Genomic DNA, 19873 nt, shown 5'->3' with positions numbered 1-19873 from the left:
GATATTGTATGTCGTCCCTGTAAAGGGCAAGCATTTAATCATTGCTTTGGAGTCTTCCAGCACAACAGGTAACACCTAAGGAGGGACCCGACCAAGACCACTGACTCATCGACACAACCTTCAAAGAGATTTTCCTTCCTTCCTTTCTCAAGCCCATAATTAAAACTCCGGCGACAACGGGGTGGAGGAAGGAGATGGGGCACACGACAGACGAGCAGCTCTGTTGCTGCCCCCAGAACCGAGGCAGCCGGGGGCCAGGAGTGCTGAGCACTGGATCAGCCCGTGATCTTTCCAGAACATAACAGATCATCTTAGTCCAGGTCTAAATCCCTTCTCCCCGCTTGTAAGACACGCTCGGCGACCCCCCCCCCAGAGTGCTCCCATCTGTCAGGTGTCTGCCTCGATTGCCCACCCCCCACCCCACCCCCTGAAGGCTCCGGTGCTACCAAACCAGAATTAGGGGCCTAACTCTCTGGGGATTGTCCGTCGGAGCCACCTGTGTCCTGGAGTCGTACAAAGCTCAGCGGATGGGCAGGGACGTCCCGTTCACGCACTCATCCAATTCAGCAAAGAGACATGGTTTTCCTGCGAGGATTTGGTGGGTTCGGTCGGAGATGGTCTGGATCCGCGGGGCTCCCATCTCAGGGTACGTCGGGGCCGGCGCAGCTCCATTAGCGGAACGAACGAAACCACGCTGGTGGCCACCCCGAAGGGGCGGAGTAGGCGGCGGCGAAGCCCTGCAGGCCCAGGACACGTAGCGGCAGCCTTTGATGACCCATTCCCGACGTTCTATTTTTGAGAAGACAAGAGAAAAGAAAAGGCGGGTGAGGCAACTCTGATCCCTGCACAAAGGACCATTCCCCCTCAGCCTCCAGGGCGAATTAGCACATGTTCCCACATCCACCCCCACTTCGAGAACATGGGGGGTTCAGAAGACATTACCATCTTGCAAAGTACTCTTTTCTTTCTTTTTCTTTCTTTCTTTCTTTTTCTTTCTTTCTTTCTTTCTTTCTTTCTTTCTTTTTTTCTTTCTTTCTTTCTTCTTTCTTTCTTCTTTCTTTTTTTTTAAGATATTTATATTTGAGAGGGAAGGAGAGAGAGGGGAGAGAGGGATACTCCCCTCTGAGCAGGGGCCCCGATGCGGGGCTGGATCCCAGGACCCCGGACCATGAGTGAGCCAAAGGCAGACGGTTACCCACTGGGCCACCAGGTGCCCCGCTGCGAAGTCCTTTCAAGCACTGCCTATGTCCAGGTAGTTGGGACATCCTGGGAACAGTGGTGAGGGTGCTAGCTCTAAAACCAAGCCAGTTGTGTCTTTTTGCTGTTTTCACAATAGGCTCCATGCCCAACATGGGGCTTGAACTTGTGACCTGAGATCAAGAGTCACATGCTCTAGTGACTGAGCCAGCTGGGTACCCTTGGTTTTATTTTTAAACCAAAGCCTACTCCTCTCTGTTCCAGCCAAGGCACTGCATCATCTGAAGGGGGGTCAAGGGTCCCCTCCTTGACCTTATCCGAAAGCCCACCCTGCCGTCCCTCCATCTCCCAGGACGGACTCGGGTCAAAAGGCATGTTTGGCTCTAGAGGCTCCGCTGTTCTCTGATGCTTGCTCGTCCTCCAGCACAAGTATAAACTCCTGAAGGCTGAGGCCTCCACTGTGCTTTCTTGCTACCCACTCTTTTCTGCATGGCCTGGCTCGGAGGGGGGGGGGGGGGGGGCATCCACGAGGTTCAAATGGAACAGCAACAGAAGACTCAGACCACCAGCCCACCAATAGCAGCCGTGCTGCTGCCCACTCAACCCTCCTTCCTCTTCCCACCCCTAACTCCCATCGTCATTCTCAATGTCGACATCCTGCAGGCTGATCACACACCCTTGTCTCTCAGCCCCCCGACTTCTCCAACTCCGACAAGCACCTAGCATCCCTGGTTTCACTTACAATCCCTGACCATGATCACAACCTCAGAGCCACACTGCCCAGCAAACCTGTCTGTCTAGTAGGCTGACCCTCCCCCTCTCCCGGACGGAGGGACTTTCTTGGGCTCACTACTGTATCCCTAGCACCCAGAAAGGGCCTGGGACTTTCCATTGGAAACTCTAGGCAAGTAAGAAACCAAACCTGGGAGAGAGCCAGGTAACATCCATGGCTTCTCCAAACCCTGATCTCCTGGCATGTGGCCTGTCAATTTCGGTGGGGTATTAGGTGCATGCGGGGGGGGGGGGGGGGGGAGGTGGATGTTGCCGAGAGACATGTCTATAAATGTGTAGGAAGATTCAGTGGGAGAATTTTACTTACCTCCTGTAAGTAACAATAAAAAAAGACCGTTCTGTGGAGCAAGTACTGTTACGCTACAGTCCTGTATAAGCAGTAGTACCGCCGGAGTCACGGATGGCCTGCGTTAAACTTGACATTTTTGGCATTTGTACATCCATTTTCCCCAGCGTGATATTTTCAAAAGCTGTGAGTCACTTCATCTTTGCAATTTAGAAAAAAAGCTACTAAAATAGCTCATTAGCTGGAACACTGTCAGAAGAACGCAGGTTCGAGAAAAGTGAAGAAAGAAATGTGAGATGTCCATCAAAGGCCATCTCTGTGTCCTTTGAGGGAGGTTTTGAATATTTGATGGGAGTCAAGTTTTCAGACCAAATAATCGTCAGAGAAGCAGTGGGGGACGCAGGGGAGCGTGGGAGGCTGAAGAATGCCCCCCAATCCAAGAACCTATAAATACGTGGCTTTATATGGCAAAAGGGATTTTGCAGATGTGACTGAATTAAGAGTCTTAAGGGGACTCCTGGGTGGCTCAGCTGGTTAAGCATCTGCCTTCAGCTCAGGTGTCGTGATCCCGGGGTCCTGGGATGGAGTCCCTCTCGGGTTCTGCTCAGTGGGGAGCCTGCTTCTCCCTCTCCCTCTGCTCTCTCTTCTCTCAAAAAATAAAATCTTTAAACATTTTTTTAAAAAAAGAAAAAAGTAATAATGGATAGCTTACGATTTAAGAAAAAACTAAGGGTCTTAAGATGGGGAGATGCTCCTGGATCATGCAGGTAGGCCTCCATATATTTACACGGATCGAAGGAGCAAACTGTCTTCTAAGAGGAGTCAGACAGGAGGCAATGTTCAGACAGAAGCAGAGGGAAAGATCTGCAGATCGACGCGGCTGGCGGTGATGCTGGAGGATGGGGACCTCGGGAACTTCCTGAGAAAACCACCTGCTATCGACTGGGCTTACTACAAGGCCAATGTGGCAAAGGCTGGCTTGGTAGATGACTTTGAGAAGAAGTTTAATGCCCTGAAGGTTCCTGTGCCAGAGATAAATACACTGTCCAGGTGGATGCTGAGGAAAAAGAAGATGTGAAAAGCTGTGCTGAGTTTTCATCCCTCTCAAAGGCCAGGATTGAAGAATATGAAAAAGAGCTAGAGAAGATGAAGAACATAATTCCATTTGATCAGATGACCATTGAGGACCTGAATGAAGTCTTCCCAGAAACCAAATTAGACAAGAAGAAGTATCCCTATTGGCCTCACAAGCCAATCAAAAATTTATAAACTTGAGTTGAGGAGAAAGCCCTGGCCCTCATATTATAAACGTTGGACATTAAAAATAATGATATGGAAAAAAAATTTTTTTCACTTTCAACCGATGCGTGAGCTGAGGCTCCTCCTGCACGCCGAAGGGTTTCTAGAGAACTCTCCACCCCCTACCTTGACACCTCAGAGTTCTAGAGGAATCTGGGCCTCTCTTCCTCCCCCTGGGCCCCGGGGTGGCACAGGTGCTCCAAGGAGGTCCCTGACCTCTCCTGCCCATCAAGGTCCACCTCACTGGAGGCTGCAGACATCTCTTGGGCAAGGCTGGAGAAAAACTCTGCACACACAGAAACATTGTACAAATTAAGGGTTTTATTTACATCATAGGGCAAGCAAAGGATACAAAAGGAGCCTCTTGGTCAAGCACTAAAGGCAAAGCTCTAAACCTCAATCCTCAGTAGGGCGTGGATCCGGACATTTTTAAAAAATCAAAACTGAAGACAGAGAAAAAGGCAAAAAGGTAATCTGCAACCTGCAGGTCCTGTCGGCGGGGAAGCAAGCACCCGGTGACCCTGCGGACAAGCTCATCACTGTACATGTGAATCTGGCTCCCGGGACAATCCCCGCAAGGCTCCGACTGGTGAAACTTCTAGGTTAATTCCTAATCAGACTACTCGGGTTTTAGGGCCTGGTAGTGTCTCCAATTTGGGGGTGGGGTGGGGAAGGTCTCCGTGGGCCAGGCCTTGGCAGCTCCAGTCTCTTCCCTGGTCACTTTTCCATCCCTCTGGGGACTCAGGGGGGCTTCTCCGGGGCGGGACTGCATCGTCCTCCAAGCCCACCCTGAGCCCCTTCCTCCCATCTCCCGTCTCCCATCTCCGGTGGCTGCCCAGGCCCTGCTCTCCCACTAAACTATGCTTGGCTTTTTCTTCCACTGAGGTCTCTTTCTGACACCCCCCGCCCCCCCAAGTCCCAGTGTGACCAGGCAAGCTGTAATTATCTTGTGAAAATGTGCCACTATCAACTTTGATCATTTGAGTTAAAATAAGACCATCTGTTTTCTCTTTTCCTCACAAATATTAATGATGCAGAACGGGATCCAAGTTCATCTTCGACATGGGCCTCCAGAGCGCCTCGCTACCACCTTCTCCTACACGGGGGTGCCTTTTTCTTGTCCATCTGTCTGTCTTTCCTACCTTCTCCACTCCCTTGGTGCCAGCTGGTTGGCCTGACCAGCAAGGCAGCAGCCCTGAGGCCTCCTGGGCAAGGCCCGGGAAACTTCTTGGGGCAACACGCAGGTGTTGCCACCTACCCTGCAGACTGATCAGCAACAACTATCCAGACTTCTGGATATTCTGGAAACGGGGAGACGGGGCCTCTCACGGGGGTTGGCGGAGGGGTGTGGTAAGAGGAGCCCCCTCGTTCTTTCACCTCCCTTGCCAACGAACGGTCCGGTGGCAGTCCCTGGGTCATCTGCGGGGGAGCATCCAGCCCAGGACCCATGAGGCGCCAGCCTCTGAATCCAAGTGAGATGTGGACAAAGGTTGGCAGCACCAAAGAGGAAGGATGCCACCAAGGCAGCCAGTGAGAGCTCATGGGCCTCAGGGGGGTTTTAAGCACCAGCCATGTCACCTGCAGCCACCCAGCATCCCTGGTCCCCACCCGGAGCCAAAAACCCAGTCACCTAAGAGTTTCCAGGGCTGATAAACCAGGCCTGGTTTATACTTCCTCTTCTCCTCCCATCAACTTTCTCGTTTCAACTTCCAGCACCTCAATCTCCTACTTACTGGGTCCTTCTCTAAATCACACACTCTCCTTGCCAGACATAGTGTCTCCCTCTCTCCCAAGACAGAGCACCTTTGGTGGCTTGGTGGAGAGGCGGCCAACAGCTGGCAGGAGCAGGCGACAGTGGCCCCCCCAGCAGCCAGCCACAGGCGGGCAGCTCCCAACCCCCAGCCAGACTGGGCCGGACTGGGCCGGACTGGGCACGATGGGGGCGACTCCTCCAAGCACCCTCTCCAGCCCAGCAGCCTGCGCCTGAGCTCCCCGCTTCCCTCACCGCCAGCTGCACATTCGGGGCCCAGGTGGGGGTGGGAATCACAAGCTTTATCCGCTTTCCACAGTCACACGGTGTCATCAACAGTTTTCAAGGCATCACAACCTTCAAAGAGATTTTCCTTCCTTCCTTCTTCTCAAGCCCATAATTAAACTCCTGGCGACAACGGGGTGGAGGAAGGAGATGGGGCACACGACAGACGAGCAGCTCTGTTGCTGCCCCCAGAACCGAGGCAGCCGGGGGCCAGGAGTGCTGAGCACTGTATCAGCCCGTGATCTTTCCAGAACATAACAGATCATCTTAGTCCAGGTCTAAATCCCTTCTCCCCGCTTGTAAGCACCGCTCGGCGACCCCCCCCCAGAGTGCTCCCATCTGTCAGGTGTCTGCCTCGATGCCCACCCCCCCACCCCCCACCCCCTGAAGGCTCCGGTGCTACCAAACCAGAATTAGGGGCCTAACTCTCTGCGGGATTGTCCGTCGGAGCCACCTGTGTCCTGGAGTCGTACAAAGCTCAGCGGATGGGCAGGGACGTCCCGTTCACAGCACTCATCCAAGTTCAGCAAAGAGAGACATGGTTTTCCTGCGAGGATTTGGTGGGTTCAGGTCGGAGATGGTCCTGGATCCGCGGGGCTCCCATCCTCAGGGTACGTCGGGGCCCGGGCGCAGCTCCATTAGCGGACGAACGAGACCACGCTGGTGGCCACCCCGAATGGGGCGGAGTAGGCGGCGGCGAAGCCCTGCAGGCCCAGGACCACGTAGCGGCAGCCTTTGATGACCACCTTTCCCGACGTTCTATTTTTGAGAAGACAAGAGAAAAGCAAAGGGCCGGGTGAGGCAACTCTGATCCCTGCACAAAGGACCATTCCCCCTCAGCCTCTCAGGGCGAATTAGCACATGTTCCCACATCCACCCCCACTTCGAGAACATGTGGGGGTTCAGAAGACACATTACCATCTTGCAAAGTACTCTTTCTTTCTTTTTCTTTCTTTCTTTCTTTTTCTTTCTTTCTTTCTTTCTTTCTTTCTTTCTTTCTTTCTTTCTTCTTTCTTTCTTTCTTTCTTTCTTCTTTCTTTTTTTTTAAAGATTTTATTTATTTGAGAGGGAAGGAGAGAGAGGGGAGAGAGGGATACTCCCCTCTGAGCAGGGCGCCCCGATGCGGGCTGGATCCCAGGACCCCGGGACCATGAGCTGAGCCAAAGGCAGACGCGTTACCCACTGGGCCACCAGGTGCCCCGCTGCGAAGTCCTTTCAAGCACTGCCTATGTCCAGGTAGTTGGGACATCCTGGGAACAGTGGTGAGGGTGCTAGCTCTAAAACCAAGCCAGTTGTGTCTTTTTGCTGTTTTCACAATAGGCTCCATGCCCAACATGGGGCTTGAACTTGTGACCCTGAGATCAAGAGTCACATGCTCTAGTGACTGAGCCAGCTGGGTACCCTTGGTTTTATTTTTAAACCAAAGCCTACTCCTCTTCTCTGTTCCAGCCAAGTCACTGCATCATCTGAAGGGGGGTCAAGGGTCCCCTCCTTGACCTTATCCGAAAGCCCACCCTGCCGTCCCTCCATCTCCCAGGACGGACTCGGGTCCAAAAGGCATGTTTGGCTCTAGAGGCTCCCGCTGTTCTCTGATTGCTGCGTCCTCCAGCACAAGTATAAACTCCTGAAGGCTGAGGCCTCCACTGTGCTTTCTTGCTACCCACTCCTTTTCTGCATGGCCTGGCTCTGGAGGGGGGGGGGGGGGGGCATCCACGAGGTTCAAATGGAACAGCAACAGAAGACTCGAGACCACCAGCCCACCAATAGCAGCCGTGCTGCTGCCCACTCAACCCTCCTTCCTCTTCCCACCCCTAACTCCCATCGTCATTCTCAATGTCGACATCCCTGCAGGCTGATCACACACCTTGTCTCTCAGCCCCCCGACTTCTCCAACTCCGACAAGCACCTAGCATCCCTGGTTTCACTTACAATCCCTGACCATGATCACAACCCTCAGAGCCACCACTGCCCAGCAAACCTGTCTGTCTAGTAGGCTGACCCTCCCCCTCTCCCGGACGGAGGGACTTTCTTGGGCTCACTACTGTATCCCTAGCACCCAGAAAGGGCCTGGGACTTTCCATTGGAAACTCTCAGGCTAAGTAAGAAACCAAACCTGGGAGAGAGCCAGGTAACATCCATGGCTTCTCCAAACCCTGACTCCTGGCATGTGGCCTGTCAACTTCTCGGTGGGGTATTAGGGTGCATGCGGGGGGGGGGGGGGGAGTGTGATGTTGCCGAGAGACATGTCTATAAATGTGTAGGAAGATTCAGTGGGAGAATTTTACTTACCTCCTTGAAGTAACAATAACAAAAGACCGTTCTCTGGGAGCAAGTACTGTTACGCTTTACAGTCCTGTATAAGCAGTACCGCCGGAGTCACGGATGGCCTGCGTTAAACTTGACATTTTTGGCATTTGTACATCCATTTTCCCCAGCGTGATATTTTCAAAAGCTGTGAGTCACTTCATCTTTGCAATTTAGAAAAAAAGCTACTAAAATAGCTCATTAGCTGGAACACTGTCAGAAGAACGCAGGTTCGAGAAAAGTGATAGAAAGAAATGTGAGATGTCCATCAAAGGCCATCTCTGTGTCCTTTGAGGGAGGTTTTGAATTATTTGATGGGAGTCAAGTTTTCAGACCAAATAATCTGTCAGAGAAGCAGTGGGGGACGCAGGGGAGCGTGGGAGGCTGAAGAATGCCCCCCCAATCCCAAGAACCTATAAATACGTGGCTTTATATGGCAAAAGGGATTTTGCAGATGTGACTGAATTAAGAGTCTTAAGGGGACTCCTGGGTGGCTCAGCTGGTTAAGCATCTGCCTTCAGCTCAGGTGTCGTGATCCCGGGGTCCTGGGATGGAGTCCCTCTCGGGTTCCCTGCTCAGTGGGGAGCCTGCTTCTCCCTCTCCCTCTGCTCTCTCTTTCTCTCAAATAAATAAAATCTTTAAACATTTTTTAAAAAAAGAATTAAAAGTAATAATGGATAGCTTACGATTTAAGAAAAAACTAAGGGTCTTAAGATGGGGAGATGCTCCTGGATCATGCAGGTAGGCCTCCTATATATTTACACGGATCCGAAGGAGCACAACTGTCCTTCTAAGAGGAGTCAGACAGGAGGCAATGTCACGACAGAAGCAGAGGGAAAGATCTGCAGATCGACGCGGCTGGCGGTGATGCTGGAGGATGGGGACCTCGGGAAGCAAGAAAGAGCAACAAAACTGGTTTTTCCCTGGGCCTCCATGGGAACCGGCCTGCTGACGTCAGCAGGGGGGATATGGATTTCGGACTTCTGGCCTCCAGACATGTGCAACTGCTGGTGTCCTAAAACCACTGTGTTGGCGGTAATCTGTCACAGCTGTCACAGGATGTCACACTTTCTGGGGGTCCTCTGTATTCAACTAACCCCCAGGGAAGCCAGGGATTCCCTGCCCTCTCCAGTTTCAGAAAAGCCAAAACCAAAAATGCCTGGGTGATTCTGTCCGTGAAGCATCTGCCTTTGGCTCAGGTCATGAATCCGGGGTCCTGGGAGGGGGCCCAGAGTCGGGCTCCCTGCTCAGAGGGGAGTCAGCTTCTCCTTGTCCCTCTGCCCCTCCCCTGCTCGTGCTCTCTCTCTCTCTCAAAATAAATAAAATATTTAAAAAATAAAACAAAAACCCAAACCAAAACCCATCCACAGGGGGAAGGATCGCTTCCGCCTGAATATGAAGATCACGTCTTGGGTTCTGAGATGTGGGCAGGACGCAGGCACAAAGCTGAGCTCGGCCGTGGGCTACAGACCGAGGTTTTGCTCTGAGCTGCTGAGGCCTGATTAAAAAACGAATCAGAAAATCAGCCGTCCTGAGAGGTCTCTCCTTCACCCCCTGGGACAACAGCCAAACAGTCACAAAGGCCTTGGCACGAGCCAGGTGAGCTCGGAGATCTCTGTGTGCACGAACCCGCTTGCTCCTGCCCGGAACCCTAGTTTTAGCCCATGTCTCAGATGAGGAAACGGAGGCAAAGACGTGGGCCCAGAACAAGGTCACAAAAGCAACAGGCAGCAGGACGGGGCTTGAGCCGGGCGGCCTGGCTCCAGCGCTCCTGGCCTTTCCTGCTGCCACCAACTGAGGACATGCGGACAATTTTTCTCCCTCTTGAGCTAAAGGCTATTATTCCACACATTGTATCCCCCCCTCACCCCCTCCTAGCTGCCTGAGGAACAAAATTTACTTACTTCCCTTATCCACACTGCCCCTGTGGCTCTCAGGGGTGCCTGGGAAAAGCCAGCTCTTTTCTTAAGCTAAGTTTTGGGGGTGAGTCGCCTCAACCCATGTGCTCCTGCACAGGCAGTGCCAGGCGAGACTCCTGCCTCACCCTCCCAGCTTTCCAAGGTTTTAGGGACGCTTCAGAGGTCCCACACAATGTGCAGCAGAGCACCTGGCATGCTGAAGCAGAACAGCAAACATCTGCTCCCTTCCCTTCCCTCCTCCCAGAAAATGGCACTTCCACGACAGTGAAAGCACCAGGTGAACACTAGTGTCATTCCTGACAAGTCCCCAGGGAACTCAGACGGATGAGCCAGAGGCCAGGACACAGCCCCTGAGCCCCCAGCCTCCTTCCCGAGGCTGGAGCTGCAGGACACAGGACGGGCTGGGACCCCTGGGCAGCAGGAGAGAAGAAATCCTTTTGTGGCCCACAAAGGCCAAATGCCTTTCTTTAAACAGACGCAGGAAGGGACTTGGGCGCAGGACTTGAACGGTTAACACATGAATAGGAACTGCAAACCCCCTTCCTTGAAGGAAAAGCCACTCGTTAACAATGGGGAGCCTTTGAGTCACTCCTTATTCCACTGGGCCCCGAAAGGGAAAGACTCACCTCCCCACACTGCTAGGGAGGCTTGGCGGTTCCCCTGGATTTTCAGCAAAGAGGGGTGGGCTATTTCCTTCCTCCCTGTTGGAACCTAACCGGGTACCTTCCCCGACACCTCCAAGAACGCGGAGGGGCGCCTGGGTGCCTCAGTGGTTGGGCGTCTGCCGTTGGCTCAGGTCGTGACCCCGGGATCCTGGGATCGAGTCCCGCATCAGGCTCCTGCAGGGAGCCCGCTTCTCCCTCTCTCTCTGCCCCTCGCCCCTGCTTGTGCTTCTTTCTCTCACTCTCAAATAAATAAAATCTTTTAAACTAAAAAAAAAAAAAATTTCACAAAACAAAAATTAGCCATTTTAAAGTGAAAAATTCAGTGGCATCCCGCACATGGACCGTGTTGTGTGACCAGCACTTTACCTACTTCGGAAACATTTCCATCAGCCCAAAAGGAAGAGCCGCACACACCTGTTACCCACTTGCCCATCATTTTTGCTTCTCCCCAGTCCCTGGCAACCACCCATCTCCTTCCCTCCCTCTGCACTTAACCAATTTTGGATCTTCTATATAAACGGAATCCTACACACACACAGTATGATCTCGTGTGTCTGGTTTCTTTCACTTAGCATAATGTTTAAAGGTTCGTATGAGACAGGGAAATAAAGGGGTCCCATGAAAAAGTGTTCTTTATTTTTCCCGCTTCTATCTTCGCCAGGCCCACACCCTCGCCCTACACACACCTTATAGAACAGATATTGTATGTCGTCCCTGTAAAGGGCAAGCATTTAATCATTGCTTTGGAGTCTTCCAGCACAACAGGTAACACCTAAGGAGGGACCCGACCAAGACCACTGACTCATCGAGATCCCTGGCTCCAGGGTCTACCTGTCTAACGGAGGAGGACACACAAACACACCTGTTTGTTCCTGGATTACTGAGAAGACACTTGCACCAGACCATTATCCTCAGGCTCCAGGCCCCAAGCACAGACAAAACTCCTTTTTCTTCCCGGGTCTCCAAGACACTCTGTATTTATCTATATTCTCTCCATCTTCAATAAACTCTGCTCTGGGGACGACTGGGTGGCTCAGCGGTTAAGCATCTGCCTTTGGCTAAGGGCGTGATCCTGGGGTCCTGGGATCGAGTCCCACATCGGGCTCCCTGCATGGAGCCTGGTTCTCTCTCTGCCTGTGTCTCTGCCTCTCTCTGTCTCTCGTGAATAAATAAATAAAATCTTAAAAAAAAAAAAAACAACCCTCTGCTCTCACGACTCTTCTTGGCTCGGGTGTTGAGTGTCATCCTGCACAGAGCCAAGGACACTCCTTGGACCCAGCCAGCCTGCCTCTCACCCACGCTGTGGCACAGAACAGTAGTTCATTCCTTTTTACGGCCGAATAGCATTCCATCCTATGCACACACCACATTTTGTTCATCATTTATCAGCGGATGGACATATGGGTGGTTCCCATCTTTTGGTTACTCTGGGTAACGCTGCTATGATCATGGGACTGTTCGATATGTTCTCTCTCTCGAATATATGTGTGTATACATCAGTGCTTCTTTCCGATTATTTGGGGTGTATACCTAGGAGTGGAGTTGCTGAATCATGGCAGTTCTATGCGTACTTTTTTGAGGAACCTCCAAATGGTTTACCGCAGCAGCTGTACCATCTTGCATTTCCATTAGCAATGGAATTCACAGAATTCCAATTTCTCCATATCCTTGCCAACATTTATTCTTTTAAAGATTTTATTTGTTTATTTATGAGACAGAGAAAGAGAGAGAGAGAGAGAGAGAGAGAGAGAGAGAGGCAGAGACACAGGCAGAGGGGCCCGACGTGGGACTGGATCCCGGGTCTCCAGGATCATGCCCTGGGCTGAAGGCAGGTGCTTAACCCCTGAGCCACCCGGGCTGCCCCATTTGTTATTTTTTAAATAGCAGCCATCCTAGTGAGTGTGAGTAGTACCTTGTCATTTACCTGTGAAACCTCAATCCTCTCTGCCAAGTTTCATGTCACCATTGATTTCAAAATGCTCCTGACTTTAAACCCTCATTCCTCAGGACTCTGGACTATGCGGCTCTGTGGGGTGCCCCGGCTATGCCAGGAGCTCCCCGGGAGGCGTGGACTTCACTAGGGCAGGTGGCATTCCATCTGTTTTTCTACCCCGAGCTGTTAGCACAATCCCTGCTCGAACTGAGCACTTGAAACCCGTCTTCAGGTGTCAGCCCCTGACCTGAGACGTCCACCTTTACTGGTTCACCGGCCAAGAGGCCAACGGTGGCATCTGTGCTCCACTGAGACCAGGAAGAGGATGGTCACTTCCAGCATGACCCTGAGCCTGGAAGTCCCCACTTCGGAGTTGCCGCTAATAGACTGCATCACTGCCGGGGCCGTATATTGCGCCCAGAGCTGCTGATGTGCTTTTATGGGGGATGATGCATGGAATTTTCTAGGCGTGGAGACTGGATGGTTTCAGATAGGATAAGAGAGGCCACTGATGGACACAGATAAGGAGAACTGAATCAGATGAGGCCTTTGGCCAGGACACAATGAGTTCTGTGATCTTCTGGGTGGCCTTGTTCAAGGCCCCAGGGAGCGGGGCCAGAAGTAGCCTCCAGCGATTCCAGGCAGAGGGACCTGGGCACTGCCTTGGGCTTTGATCCCTGCGAAGGACACTGTCCTTTGATCCCATATTCATATTCCCTCTCGCCCCCCTCTACATCCCCCCTCGCCCCCCATGCTCCAAGGCAAAAGGCCTTGCAAGGACGTTGCAGGTCCCAGAGCACCCCGACAGCCAGCTGCCAGAGGGAAAAGTAGATCCAACAAGCGCCTCTCTGTGTATTTGCTGAGCTCCCAGGCCCTGGAAATAACCTCGGGGAACGCGCTTGGGGGGAGAATAACCCACACGGCTCCGGGCGGGTGGGATACCCTGGAGAGGCTGTCGCCGGAGACCCGGGGGCCCGACGGGACCGGCCTGCAGCTCCCTGCTTCCCAGCTGGGTCACCCAACCGCTCGAATGCCTCCGTGCTCCCAGCTGTAAAATAGGGACGCGGCTTTCTGTCCCACCTAGTGCACCTGGGGGGGGGGGGGGGGCTCGCGGGGGCTTGCTGGGAATGTCCCAGGGGGCCGGCTCCCGGGCACCCCCCCGCCCCGGGCTCTGGTTTGGCTCCTCTCCCTACTTGGACTTGCTGCCCCGTCACCTCCCGGCGCGGGACGGGCCCTCCTCGGTGCGCGGGGACGACCGCCGGCGGGGGCGCGACCCCGGCCCCGACCCCGCCCCGGCCCGGACCCCGGCCCCGACCCCGCCCCGGCCCCGACCCCGGCCCCGGCCCCGGCCCCGCGGCCCCACCTTGCCACACTTCTTCAGCTTCTGCCGGTACCTCCTCGCGGGCCTCCCGCCGGGCGCCGGCTCCTCCAGCGGCTCGTAGCGCTCGGGCAGCGCCGCCAGGTGCACCGCGCGCGCGCCCCGGGCCCCCGCCCGCCCCTCGGCCCCGCGCTCGGGCGGCTCCAGGAGGGCGGCCGCCTCCTCGTCCGCCGGCGTCCGCGCTCGGCCCCGGGGCCCGCGGCGCAGGAAGCCGCTCGCCGCCTTGCCCCGCAGCCGGGCTCCCGCCGTCATGATGCTGCGGCCGCTGCGGCCCAGGGCGCGGCGAGAAGACGCCGGGCTCCGCGCCCCGCCCCCGCCCGGACGGACGGACCGACGGACGGACGCGGTGGGGGGAACGCGGGGGGCAGCGCCCTCTGGCCGCGGGGCTCGGAGCTGCGCCGCCGCCCGGACGGACGGACGGACAGACGGGGAACGCGGGGGCAGCGCCCCCAGGCCGCGGGGCTCGGAGCTGCGCCCCCGCCGCGCCCCACCCGCCCCGCACCTGGAGACCCCAGCGGGGGACCCCGAAGGCGGGGCGCGCAGCCAAGTGCCCGACACGCCGACCCCGCCCTCCAAATAACGAGGCGTCGTTTGCCACGTTCGGGTCGGCAGAGGCGGTGGGAAGAAGAGGGGGGCCGCCGAGGCCGTGGTGGGGCGCTGGTGAGGGCGCGCTATGCGCGGGGTGCGCACCGGGACGGACTTCGGGGAAGGCGGTCGGAAATTATACACACGGAAAAGGAAAGGAAAAGGAGAAGGGAAAAGGGAAAAAAAGGGAAGGAAAAAGAAAAAAGGAAAGGAAAAAGGAAAAAGGAAAGGAAAGGAAAAGGGAAAGGAAAGGAAAAAGGAAAAAGGAAAAAAAAGGGAAAAGGAAAGGGAAAGAAAAGAAAAAAGAGAAAGAAAAAAGAAAGAAAGAAAAAAGGAAAGGAAAAGAAAGGAAAGAAGAAAAGAAAAAAAGAAGAAAAGAAAAGAAAGAAAAGAAAAGGACGCCTGGCTGGCTCAGCGGTTTAGCGCCTGCCTTCGGCTTACGGCATGATCCTGGAGTCTCGGGATCGAGTCCCGCCTCGGGCTCCCTGCATGGAGCCTGCTTCTCCCTCTGCCTGTGTCTCTGCTTCTCTCTTTGTGTCTCTCAGGAATGAATAAATTAAATCTTAAAAAAAAAGAAAAAGAAGGAAAGAAATAAAAGAAAGAAGAAAGAAAAAGAAGAAAGAAAGAAAAGAAAGAAGGAAAGAAAGAAAGAAGGAAAGAAAGAAGGAAAGAAGAAAAGAAAGGAAAGAAAGAAAGAAAGAAAGAAAGAAAGAAAAGAAGAAGAAAGAAAGAAAGAAAGAAAAGAAAAGAAAAGAAAAGAAAGTGGTTTAGCGCCGCCTGCAGCCCGGGGCGTGACCCTGGAGTCCCAGAATCGAGTCCCGCATCGGGCTCCCTGCATGGAGCCTGCTTCTCTCTCTGCCTCTCTCTGAGTCTCTCTCTGCGTCTCCTCGGGACTCGATCCTGGGACTCCAGGGTCATGCTCCGGGCCAAAGGCAGGCACCAAACCGCTGAGCCACCCAGGCGCCCCTTCACGGTGAATCTTAAACTTCTGGGGAAAGCCTTACTGTTTTATGCCAATAAAAGCTCTCTTTTTAAAAGTCGGTTCCATGCACAGCCAGGAGCCCAAGGCGGTCCTTGAACTTCCCACCCTGGGATCAAGACCTGAGCTGAGATCAAGAGCCACCCAGGGGCCCTCTCTGCCAGTAAATATCTTTTAATTCTTGGAAACTAAGAATTAAGTATAAAATAATATGGGTTCTTTATTTCATTAATATTTTAATAGTATTCAAGTGCATGATACATTTAAGAATGATTTGGATATGTTGCTAAAACTACATAAAATATTTACAATTTAGCTTATTGGGATATTCAAATACTAGTTTTATGATTCCAACTTAAAATGTATAATCAAGTAATTGATTTAGACCTACACGTTTGCATTCAAAGGATTATAAAAGTAGATTTAATTTACTAGGGGCACCTGGGTGGCTCAGGTCATGATCCCTAGGTCATGGGATGGAGCCCCACAAGCCATCTGGCTCCCTGCTCCACGGGGAGCCTGCTTCTCCCTCTCCGTCTGCTGCTCCCCTGGCTTGTGCTCTCTGTCAAATAAATAAATAAAATATTTTTAAAAATAAATTTAATTAACTATATTTGTAAGAAGGACATAGCCTTGTATACATAGCTGAAATACTTGAAAATTAAATATATTAAGCTTGTAAAAGTCATTTAAAATGTTTAAGATAATTAAATTGGGTGAATGGTAAAAATCCTCCTTCCAGTAATTAGGTTAGTAAATAAAACAAAGGTTAAGGGAAGCTAGATTTGTGGATTTTTTTTAACTAAAGTAACTATTAATTTATATATACAAAAGAAAGAGGTCTTAACAGTCCTTTTTCTGAGTATAAAACTGACTTCAGGGGTGCCTGGATGGCTTAGTCAGTGGAGCATGCAACTCTTGGTGAGTTCTAGCCCCACACTGAGTGTTTAGAGATTACTTAAAAAAAAAAACAAACAAACAAACAAAAACTTGACTTCAGAAGCCCCTCTCCCCACAGACTGCATATCAAATACAAAGGTAAAATATGCAAGGTTTTTGTTCATATGAAATACTATTCAAATATCACATTTCCTTTTTTTTTCTTCCAAATTTTAATTTAAATCCTAGCTAGTTAACATAAAGTATAATGTTGGTTTCAGGAGTGGTTCATCACTTATATACCACACCCAGTGCTCATCACATCAAGTGCCCTCCTTAATACCCATCCCCCACCTGGCCCATCCCCCACCCACCTCCCTCCATCAACCCTCAGTTTGTTTTCTTTTTATTATTATTATTATTTTTTAAGATTTTATTTATCTATTCATGAGAGACACAGAGAGGCGGAGACACAGGCAGAGGGAGAAGCAGAGGGAGAAGCAGGCTCCATGCAGGGAGCCTGATGTCGGACTCGATCCTGCATCTCCAGGATCAGGCCCTGGGCCGAAAGCAGCGCTAAACCGCTGAGCCACCCAGGCTGCCCTCAGTTTGTTTTCTATCATTAAGAGTCTCTGCTGGTTTGGGGGTACCTGTTAGTTAGTTAAGCAGCTGACTCTTGATTTCAGCTCAGCTCATGATCTAGGGGTCCGTGATCAAGCCCCAGGTCAGGTCTCGGTCTCAGTGTGAAGTCCGCTTGAAGATTTCTCTCCCTCTCTTTCTGCCCCTCCCACCACTCATGTGCTTTCTGTCTCTCAAATAAATGGGATAGATCTTAAAAAAAGCGGGGGGGGGGGAGTCTCTTAGGGTTTCCCACCTTCCTCCCATATGTTCATCTGTTTTGTTTCATAAATTCCACATGAGTGAAATCCTACGATGTTTGTCTTTCTCTATTTTGCTTTGTATAAAACATAGTTCCATCCATGTCATTGCAAATGGCAAGATTTAATTCTTTTTGACAGCTGAGTAATATTCCATTGTATATATATATAACACCTCTTCGTTATGCATTCATCAGTTTTCTTTAAAAGATTTTATTTATTTATTCATGAGAGACAGAGAGAGGCAGAGACACAGGCAGAGGGAGAAGCAGGCTCCAAGCAGGGAGCCCGACGTGGGACTCGATCCCAGGTCTCCAGGATCATGCCCTGTGTCAAAGGCAGATGCTCAACCACTGAGCCACCCAGGCGTCCCTCCATTCATCAGTTGATGGGCTTTTGGGCTCTTTCCATAATTTGGCTATTGTTAATAATGTTGCTATAAACATTGGGGTACACATACCCCTTCAAATCTGTATTTTAAAAAATTTTATTTAAATTCAATTAATTAACGTATAATGTATTATAGGGTTCAGAGGTAGAGGTCAGTAATTCATCAGTCTTACATAATCCCCCGTGCTCATTACGTCATGTGCCCTCCTTAATGCCCATCACCAGTTACCCCATCCCCCCACTCTTCTCCCCTCCAGTGACCCTCAGTTTGTTTTCAAATCTGTATTTCTGCATCCTTTGGGTAAATACCTAGCAATGCAATTGCTGGATCATAGGGTAGCTCTATTTTTAACTTTTTGAGGAACCTCCATACCGTTTTGCAGAGTGGCTGTCCCAGTTTGCATTCCCACCAACAGTGCAAGAGGGCTCCCCTTTCTCCATCCGCATCCTTCCCAATCCCTGTTATTTCTTGTGTTGTTGATTTTAGCCATTCTGACAGGTGTGAGGTGATATCTCATTGTAGTTTTGATTTGATGGTGAGCGATGTCGAGCACCTTTTCATGCGTCTGTTGGCCATGTGTGTGTCTTCTCGGGAAAAATGTCTATCTATTCATGTCTTCAGCCCTATTTAATTGGATTATTTGTTTTTTTGGGTGTTGATTTTGATAAGTTCTTCATATATTTTGGATACTAACCCTTTATCAGCTACATCATTTGCAGATATCTTCTCCCATTCTGTAGGCTGCCTTTTATTTTTTTTTAAGATTTTATTTATTTATTCATGATAGACACACACACACACAGAGAGAGAGAGAGAGAGAGAGAGAAGCAGAGACACAGGCAGAGGGAGAAGCAGGCTCCATGCAGGGAGCCCAACATGGGACTCGATCCCGGGACTCCAGGATCACGCCCTGGGCCAAAGGCAGGCACTAAACCCCTGAGCCACCCAGGGATCCCCTGTAGGCTGCCTTTTAGTTTTGTTAATTGCTTCCTTTGTTGTACAGAAGCTTTTTATCTTGATGAAGTCCCCAAAATTCATTTTTACCTTTCAAATACCACAACATTTAGCTTGCCTGTTAAAGGAAAACACTGGAATAACTGAAAATTGATCCACAAGTAAATCTCTACAACCAGTGAGCAAGCAGGACTTGAAGAGGTGTAGTCAGAAACCATCTTTACGTTGCTTGCCATCGTCTCTTTAGAGGTTATTCAGTATGGAAAGTGCTTCCTTTGCTCCTGGGTGAGAAGTTAGGCAGTCTTTTAGGTTTTTTGATCACACAGTGGTAACAAAAAGTTCCAAGGTTGCAAACGTGGTCTTGATTTATATAATTTTATTTATTTATTTATTATTAAGTAGGGTTTATGCCCTACATGAGGCTTGAACTCGTGACCCAGAGGTCAAGAATTACATGCTCCTCTGACTGAGCCAGCCAGGTGCCCCTTGGTTTACATAATTTTAAATCTTACAATGTTCAATGCCACGTAATACTCAGAGCCTTGACCTTGAATTTTGTTTTAAAGATTTTATCCATTTATTTAGAGAGACTGTGTGCACACTTGTACACGCAAGCAGAGGGAGGGGCAGTGGGAGAGGGAGAGAGAGAGAACCTCAGGCTGGCTCCCTGCTGGACTCAATCTCAAGCTCTGGACCCGAACTGAAATCAAGAGTGAGATGCTTAACCAACTGATTGAGCCAACCAGGCGCCCCACCTTGAACTTGATTTAAAGTTCATCCCTTCTCCTCCTTCAGACCTGATAGAGGCTCTGCGTGTGTGTGTGTGTGTGTGTGTGTGCGCGCACGTGTGCGTAAAGGGGAGTGAGGAAGCATTAAGTTTCTCTTTTGTTTCCCCCACCTAATGCCACTGAGCTCCCCAAGCTTGCAGACTGGTTCCTGACCCTTCCTAGGCCAACACAGAGAAGAGAACAGAAAAATTCCTTCCCTGGCACGTGCCCACGCTGCTGTCTCCGCCCTCTGGGCCTGGCAGGTGTTCTCCGTTCTTCCCTTAGTTCTGCAGGAGCCCCCACTGGGACCATTCTATTCTGCTTCTCCAGGCCCAGCAGGTGCCCTCTAGGCCCCCACTGCCCACTCCCTCCTCAAGCCCCAGGAGTCCTGTGGTTCGTCTCCGGCTTTCCCACCCACCGTATGCCCGTCTGGATGGCCACATGGGACAGAATGCAGCAGAGGGAATTCAGGGCTTCCAAATGACCAGAAGGGCTGGGAGAGCAGGCTATATGCTGGGCCACTTCCAGAGTAACTGCTAGAACAGAGCTGTCACTTGTGCACTGTCAAGGAGCCGGGGCAGCAGGAAGCCATCTGTGAGCTGTTGGCTGCAAGGACACCTCACCCCCCACGG

The 19873-nt window shown here is 51.5% G+C and overlaps 1 long non-coding RNA gene across 1 annotated transcript; it reads right to left on the bottom strand.

The window, feature by feature from the left end:
- Positions 1-3875: 3875 nt before the first annotated feature.
- On the bottom strand, positions 3876-13865 carry LOC119877926. Its single transcript, XR_005385720.1, has 2 exons — positions 13794-13865; positions 3876-6368 (listed from the first exon to the last, which is right to left on the bottom strand). It is a non-coding gene; the product is annotated as an uncharacterized LOC119877926 (long non-coding RNA).
- Positions 13866-19873: the final 6008 nt, after the last annotated feature.

This window comes from Canis lupus, chromosome 38 (assembly GCF_011100685.1).
Source record: "Canis lupus familiaris isolate Mischka breed German Shepherd chromosome 38, alternate assembly UU_Cfam_GSD_1.0, whole genome shotgun sequence".
Classification (NCBI taxonomy): domain Eukaryota; kingdom Metazoa; phylum Chordata; class Mammalia; order Carnivora; family Canidae; genus Canis; species Canis lupus.
This window is presented reverse-complemented; position numbering and strand designations above follow the sequence as displayed.